General features: G+C 53.6%; 1 pseudogene; it reads right to left on the bottom strand.

The window, feature by feature from the left end:
- Positions 1-383: 383 nt before the first annotated feature.
- Positions 384-6,534, bottom strand: LOC132527911 (ADP-ribosylation factor-like protein 6-interacting protein 6; annotated as a pseudogene).
- Positions 6,535-7,064: the final 530 nt, after the last annotated feature.

A 7,064-nucleotide genomic window follows, 5' to 3' on the forward strand; every position in this document is an offset into this window, starting at 1 on the left:
CTAAGTAGTAGGCATTGTTTGCTTTCCTAATATAATGAATAAATAAGAACTATTTCTATCCCAAACAGTACTATCAGTATTTCTTAGCAGAAACTGTAGCATATACATATACATGGAAAGGCAGGCATTGATACAGGATGTTCTGCATCCAAATTTAAGAGTTTGAGTTCCATTAAAATGTTTTCTACAACTTATAAGGACAATGCACACAAAAGTAAAAAGATGAGGTAAACATCTTACAATTTTAAGCATTACTTGAAACTTAATACTTAGATATTCCCAATGCCTAGGCTCTAGAACGATGCTTAGGAGGTCCTCCATAGTGATGATGATATGACACGTATTTGAAACACATAATGAGCAGCAGGTTTCTTGGTCTTCTGAGTAGGCAATGATGATCTTCCCTGTAATTACAAAGCAATCATGATTAAGTTTTGTCAAGAATATTGCTTCTGTGTGGGTTTACATGAGGCACCGAGCTACAGTAAGAGCAGTTACAATGCCATTCAAAATTGCCATACTATAGCTCACGTGGAAAGAATGTCCAGTCAGTTTCTTGAACCTGGCAGGTGAAAGAGGAGTAGGAGGAAACATTCCTGGTTCATGTAAGAAATGGCACCAAAAACGGAGGAGAGCTTAAACAAGCTTTATTTGGGAGCGCTCCCGGGCGAGGTTCACTGGTCTGAGAGAAAGGGGCCCGAGAAGTCGCACCCGGGTGCAGGCACCAACAAAATTTCTAGGGGCGGACGCAGGGGAGGTGCTTGCTGCGTGAAGCAGCCCTTTTTTGGTAATCTCTCGGGTGTTGTGGCAATGTCGGGTGTCGGTTGTATCAGCCTCAGAGCCGTTGGTTCCTCCCCTCGGGAAGCGGGAAGACCGGGGCCGAGTGGTGTGGCAATGTCAGGTGTTGGTTGCATCAGCCACTTTGGCGGGGGTTCCGTCTGGCTCCCTGGGCCCTTCCCCGGACCTGCTGGCCTTACATCCTGACTTCTTTGGTGTTAATGGGGCGACGTTTGGTCTCTGGCTACCTCCTGCTGTACAGGGGCGCCGGAAGGGAGTCGGGCGGCCAGCGGTCCGGAGGTTAGGGGAGGACGGCCGCGGGGGGTTCTGTGGGTAGTAAGGTATATGGGTGGAGGAGCATCTGATTTACCGCCACCCGAGAGACTTCTTGTATGCAGCTGCGGAGAAACCTGAGGAAACAGGGGGCAAGCATGAATAGGATGCAGATAAGGATTAAGGGGCCTAGGGTTGGTGTTAGCCAGGTATAGAGGGTGGACCGCCACCAATCGGGGATGGGGGAGGTGGATTGTCGCTGCCTGCGTTGGAGTTCTTCTTTTAAGCGCCGGAGAGCATCCACGTTGTCTTCAACGACCCCTGTCTCGATGTAGTAGCAGCACTCTTCCTGTAGGAAGAGGCAGGTACCTCCTTTGTCGGCTGTCAGAAGGTCCAGGGCGCGTCGATTTTGGAGGCCAACTCGGGTGCTGGAGGGAGGTGATGGAGGTGGCAGAGGCCTCGATGGCTAGCTGGAGTTTCTGTTCTAGGTCGCGGGATGTTGAGACACTGTGTTAGGGCTCCTCCCCCGATGCCCGCAGCGACGAGAGAGGAGGCGAGGGAAATGCCTGCGACCATAGGGAGAAAGATGGCCCTTTTTTCTCGGCCAAAAAGTTGTGTGGTAAGTGAGAGAAATTCGGCTTGGCCACATGAGTTGTGGAACAAGGGTGACGGGGATACATGGGAAGGGGGAGGAAGAGTTGACCTCTTTTGTAAGGGAGCCATTACACCAAAAGAACAAGCCTGGTGGGGCCCGCATTGGCGTAGTTACGGGGAGAGATGAGTTGCAAGGGAGTGCATCGTTAAGTTTGGGCGGCTGCCATAGCAAATTGTGAGGTTCTTTTTTTCTAAATCTCTGAGGGTGAGAAAGGCCCGTCGAACAGTGGAGGGAGAAGTAAGGGGTCCTTGGGGGGTTTCTTTAGCAACCAAATATAGGTGTTTAGCAAGAAGAGCAAAGTTAGGTATCCAGTGTCGGACAAGTCCTATCAGGCCCAGAAAGGAGAGAATCTGGTCAGCTGTCTCTGGAGGTTGGAGGTCGTGGATGGCCTGGGTGCGGTCGGCTGTCAGGCTGTTTGCTGTGGGGGTAAGGTGGATTCCCAGGTAGGTTACCGAGGGTGTAGACAGTTGGGCCTTGGCTGGAGAGACCCGATAGCCGCGAGAGCCGAGATAATTGAGGAGGTCAGCAGTGTGCTGTTTTGAGAGGCTGAGAGATGGGCTACAGAGGAGGAGGTCATCCACGTATTGGAGGACTATACTGGGGGTGAGAGGGCAGGAAGCGAGGTCCCGTGCCAGAGCCTGGCCAGAGAGGTGGGGGCTGTCGTGGAAGCCCTGGGGAAGAACCGTCCAGGTGAGCTGGCGGGAAGCCTGGGTATCCGGATCTGTCTAGGTGAAAGCAAAAAGGAAGTAGGAATCAGGGTGTAGGGGGATAGAAAAGAAGGCGTCTTTGAGATGGAGGACCGTACAATGGGTGGTGGACGGGGGAATATGGGAGAGCAAAGTGTATGGGTTTGGCACGACTGGGTGGAGGGGAATTATCGCCTCATTGATCAGTCGGAGGTCCTGGACCAGGCGGTAATCTCCTGAGGCCTTGCGGACAGGCAGGATGGGGTGTTGCAGGGAGAGTCCGTGGGGATGAGGAGCCCCTGGTCTAAGAGTCTGGTGATAATAGGTTGTAAGCCCCTTAGATGAGTTTCAGAGATGGGGAATTGGGGCCTGGATGGAAACTTGGAGGGGTCTTTAAGACGGATTAGTACAGGGGGGTGGTGTGTCACTATTATGGGTCTCCATGTATCCCAGACCTGGGGGTCTATCCGGTTGGGGGAAATGGGAGGAGGAAGAGAGGAGGGAGAGGGCTCCGCTGCCAGACCGAGGAGGGGGAGCAGGAGTTGAGAGGAGGGGGCCTTGGGATCAAGTCTGGCCAGTTGGAGAGAGGCCCCTAATTGGAAGAGAACATCATGACCTAGCAGAGGAACCGGGCAGGACGGTATGACCAAGAAAGAATGAGTAAAAGGGAGCCTCTCGATGTAACATGAGAGGGGGCTGGTCTGGAGCGGGAAGGACGGCTTACCGTCGATGCCCATAACCGAGATCTGGGAAGGAAAAACTGGCTCGGAATATGTAGGCAAGACCGAATAGGTAGCCCCCGTGTCCACCAAGAATGAGATGGACTTACCCGCTACCTGTAGCGTTACCCTGGGCTCGGCGAGGGTGATGGGGGTCTTCGAGTCCGGGTGTTGTCAGTCGTCAGCCAGTCCCAGGAGTTCGAGCGGTGGAGCCGTCGGGTCGGTCCGCCCTCCACGTGGAGGCGCTGAGGGAGGGCCGGCCATAGGGCAGTCACTTTTCCAATGGCCTGTTAGCCCGCAGCCAGGGCAGGGCTTGGAAGGAGGCCGGGGATTGGGACATTGGCGAGCCCAGTGCCCCTCTTTTCCGCACTTGAAGCAGGCCCCTGGTGGGGTTGCCTGCGGCAGGTCCCATGGATGTTGCCCATGGGAGATGGCCGGCCGCAGGGCGGCTTCGAGGGCTTGGGTTTGGAGGGCCACCTTTTGGTGCATCCGAGCCTGTCGGCTGGACTCTGCCAAATCCTCACGGGCATTATAGACTTTAAAGGCCATTTTTACCACGTCTCGGATGGGAGTCTGGGGGCCGTCCTCTGCCCGCTTAAGTTTTTTCCTGATATCAGGGGCTGATTGGGTGATAAAGTGGGTGGCCAAGACCGTTGCGCCTGCCGGAGTGTCAGGGTCCAAGCGGGTGTAGAGAGTTAGGGCCTCTGTAAGGCGGTTGAGAAAAACGGCTGGATTTTCACTGGGCTCTTGGGTTCTCTCTTTTAGCTTTCCAAAGTTGAGTCTTGCGGGAGGCAGCCTGCATACCAGCCAAGAGGCATTGGATCATTAGATCGCGTTTGCGGCGACCGTCTTGGCCGTCCTGATAACTCCAGCCCGGATCGGTGCCAGGAACGGCAGTGGCTCCGACGGGCACAGAGTTATCAGTGAGGTGGACCTGATCTGCGTGGTTTCGGGCAGCAGTTTGAATTCTTTCCCTCGCGTCGGGGGTCAGAGTAGAAGATAGGATCACAAAGATGTCGTGCCAGGTTAGATCGTAAGCTTGAGAGAGGTAGCGAAATTCTTTGATGTAGCGGGAGGAGCTGGCAGAAAAGGAGCCTAATAGCTTTTCTATTTGAGAGAGATCTTGGAGGGAAAAGGGAACATGAACTCTAACTAATCCTTCCGCTCTGGCCACCTCTCTTATGGGACAGAGAAGGTTTGGGTCCTGGGAGTCGTGGCGGTGAGAGCGGGTGTGTGAGCTGACTGGCGAGGAGACGGGTGATGAGAGAGAGACGGAGGGAGAAGAAGCGGGGGAAGGGGGGGCCAAGGGGGAGGTTGCCGGGGGGGGGGAAGCGGGGGAGTGGTGGGGGGCGCTGGGGTGGGCTCAGGAGGGAGAGGGGCCGGTCCAGGGTAGGGTGGGGGTTGGAGAGGAGCTCTGGAGGGGGGAGAGGCGAGAGATTCGGGTGGGTCGGTGAGTGGAGAGGGGTCATCGTCAAAGGAAATTAGGGGCTTGGATGTAGGAGATGTCTGTTAGGCAAGAAGGATCTGGGAAGTGGAACAATTGACGCAGAGGGAAGGGCGGGAGCGTAAATACCAGAAGGCCTGGACGTAGGGGACCTCGGACCATTTACCCGTCCCGCGGCAGTAGTTACCTAAATCGCGGAGAATGTTGAAATCGAAAGTCCATTCAGGAGGCCATTTAGATTAATTGTCTAGAGGGTACTGTGGCCAGGCCTCGGTGGAATAGAATAGGAGCCGCCTGTGGCGGAGGTCTTGAGAAAAGCCGAGTTTTGTAAAGTTGGCCAGGAGACACCCCAGGAGTGTCTTAGGATCTGGTTTGGATTCTGAAGTCCCCACGACCTCCGTCTGTCCCCGGGTGAACAGAGAAAGAGAGAGACGTCTCTGGTCTCAATCTCTGGTCACGGCGGATCGGAGAGCAGTCAGGCTGTGGGGACGTCTCCACAATCGCCCGAGGCTCGGAGGGAAGACGGAGGAGTCCCTGACGCGGCCGCGGTTAAGGACAGGGAGTCCGGTGGGTAGGGACCCCGGGGGTCGAGGGGAACGAAGGAGGGACTTACCCCGCTTCTGCCGGATCGGGTGGGTGAGCGGAGGTCCCCGGTCGGGAGGGGTGGCCCCGCGGTAATTTGTGGGGCTGGGTACCCCTCCCGGGTTTCGGCACCAAATGTAAGGAATGGCACCAAAAACGGAGGAGAGCTTAAACAAGCTTTATTTGGGAGCGCTCCCGGGCGAGGTTCACTGGTCCGAGAGAAAGGGGCCCGAGAAGTCGCACCCGGGTGCAGGCACCAACAAAATTTCTAGGGGCGGACGCAGGGGAGGTGCTTGCTGCGTGAAGCAGCCCTTTCTGGGTAATCTCTCGGGTGTTGTGGCAATGTCGGGTGTTGGTTGCATCAGCCTCAGAGCCGTTGGTTCCGCCCCTCGGGAAGCGGGAAGACCGGGGCCGAGTGGTGTGGCAATGTCAGGTGTTGGTTGCATCAGCCACTTTGGCGGGGGTTCTGTCTGGCTCCCTGGGCCCTTCCCCGGACCTGCTGGCCTTACAGTTCAAAAGAATCAAAATAAGTCACTGTCCAAGAAAAGCTGCAGCAGGAGATTCCAGCAGTTAGGGATATTATAAGTAGAGTCCAGAATCCTAACAGTCCAGTGTGTACATCATCTTCGTTCTTCAAATTTTTGGCATGTAACTCTTTTACGATCAGGTAGGTGATGGCGAGAAGGGAGGCGAGGAGGATGGCAAACAGCAGCGAACAGAGAACTGAGAGGACCTGGACCGGCCAGCGCCGGGCTTGGGCTCTGCCGCCCGCATCCGCCGAGAAAATGCCATTGCGTTTATCGAGCAGGGCGGGAGACCCGTCCCCATCTGGCCGGAGTGGCGAGTCCTTTCTAGGTTCCGATGACGCCCCGGCCGAGAACTCCGCCCGCAGGTCACAGGCCACTCAATTGCATACCTCCTCCTCGTTGACTTCACCCTCACCCCAACTGTCTCCGTGACTCGGGCCGGGGGTGAAGGTGGCAGCCCCCCACTGCCCCACCCCCTACGGGGTGAGGCTGTCTAAGCTTGGGAAGCTGGGACACAGTTGTCTTCCCTTCCCCGGGGGAAGTTGGTGGAGTTTTCTGAAGTCACTTTAAATGAACTTTACGCACAAAGTTGAGTTTGACAGTCAACCTCCAATATGATACTTGAATAGCTTTCTAGAATCTTAAATAGATCACCGAGGAACATTAGAAACCTAGTGTGAGCAAGCTAGGCTTTTACCTGGTGGAGAGAAGGAGGGACTATTGCACTATCCATTGGTACTTCTGTGCTATTTTCTCTTAATTTTCACATAACATCAACCCCAACTCCTGTAGATTCTGCCACCCATGTGCAGCTAACATCCATCCAGTTCCTCTCATATCCATTGCAGGAATCTGCTCTAAGTAACGTCATCTCTCATTTGTAATTCTCCAACAGCCTCTGGATTTATCTAGAAGTACATACCCTTGATCTTCCATTCCCCACACAGTAGTCACAAAGATCCCTTTTGCTTAGATTCCTGTACTTTTTTCTCTTAGAGTAAATTCTCATACATTTCCCTTAACCATTCATGGCCTTGGCTCACCCAGGCTTCCACCTTCATATTTTTTCTATACTACTCTTCCTTTCCTCGGCAACCACATTGCATTTTTTCTGTTTCTTGTACTGTGTCTTTGCTCTTTTCCACCTCAGGACTTTACACATTTACCTACTACATTTACCAGAAACATCCATAATAATTTTCCTTCTCAACCTGCCCGCCTTTTCAACTATACGGTAACATCCTACTTATCTTTTCCTCATTCCTCTGATCCTAGTTTAAATGCCATTTTCTTAATGCAGTCTTTCTGGAATCCCTTACTTCAAGGTAAATTTAGAAGCTAGATTTCTTCTATTTTAGCACGTCATACTAATAAATATGTATTTAATAGTTACAACATTTA

The sequence above is a fragment of the Lagenorhynchus albirostris genome, chromosome 10 (assembly GCF_949774975.1).
Source record: "Lagenorhynchus albirostris chromosome 10, mLagAlb1.1, whole genome shotgun sequence".
Taxonomy (NCBI): domain Eukaryota; kingdom Metazoa; phylum Chordata; class Mammalia; order Artiodactyla; family Delphinidae; genus Lagenorhynchus; species Lagenorhynchus albirostris.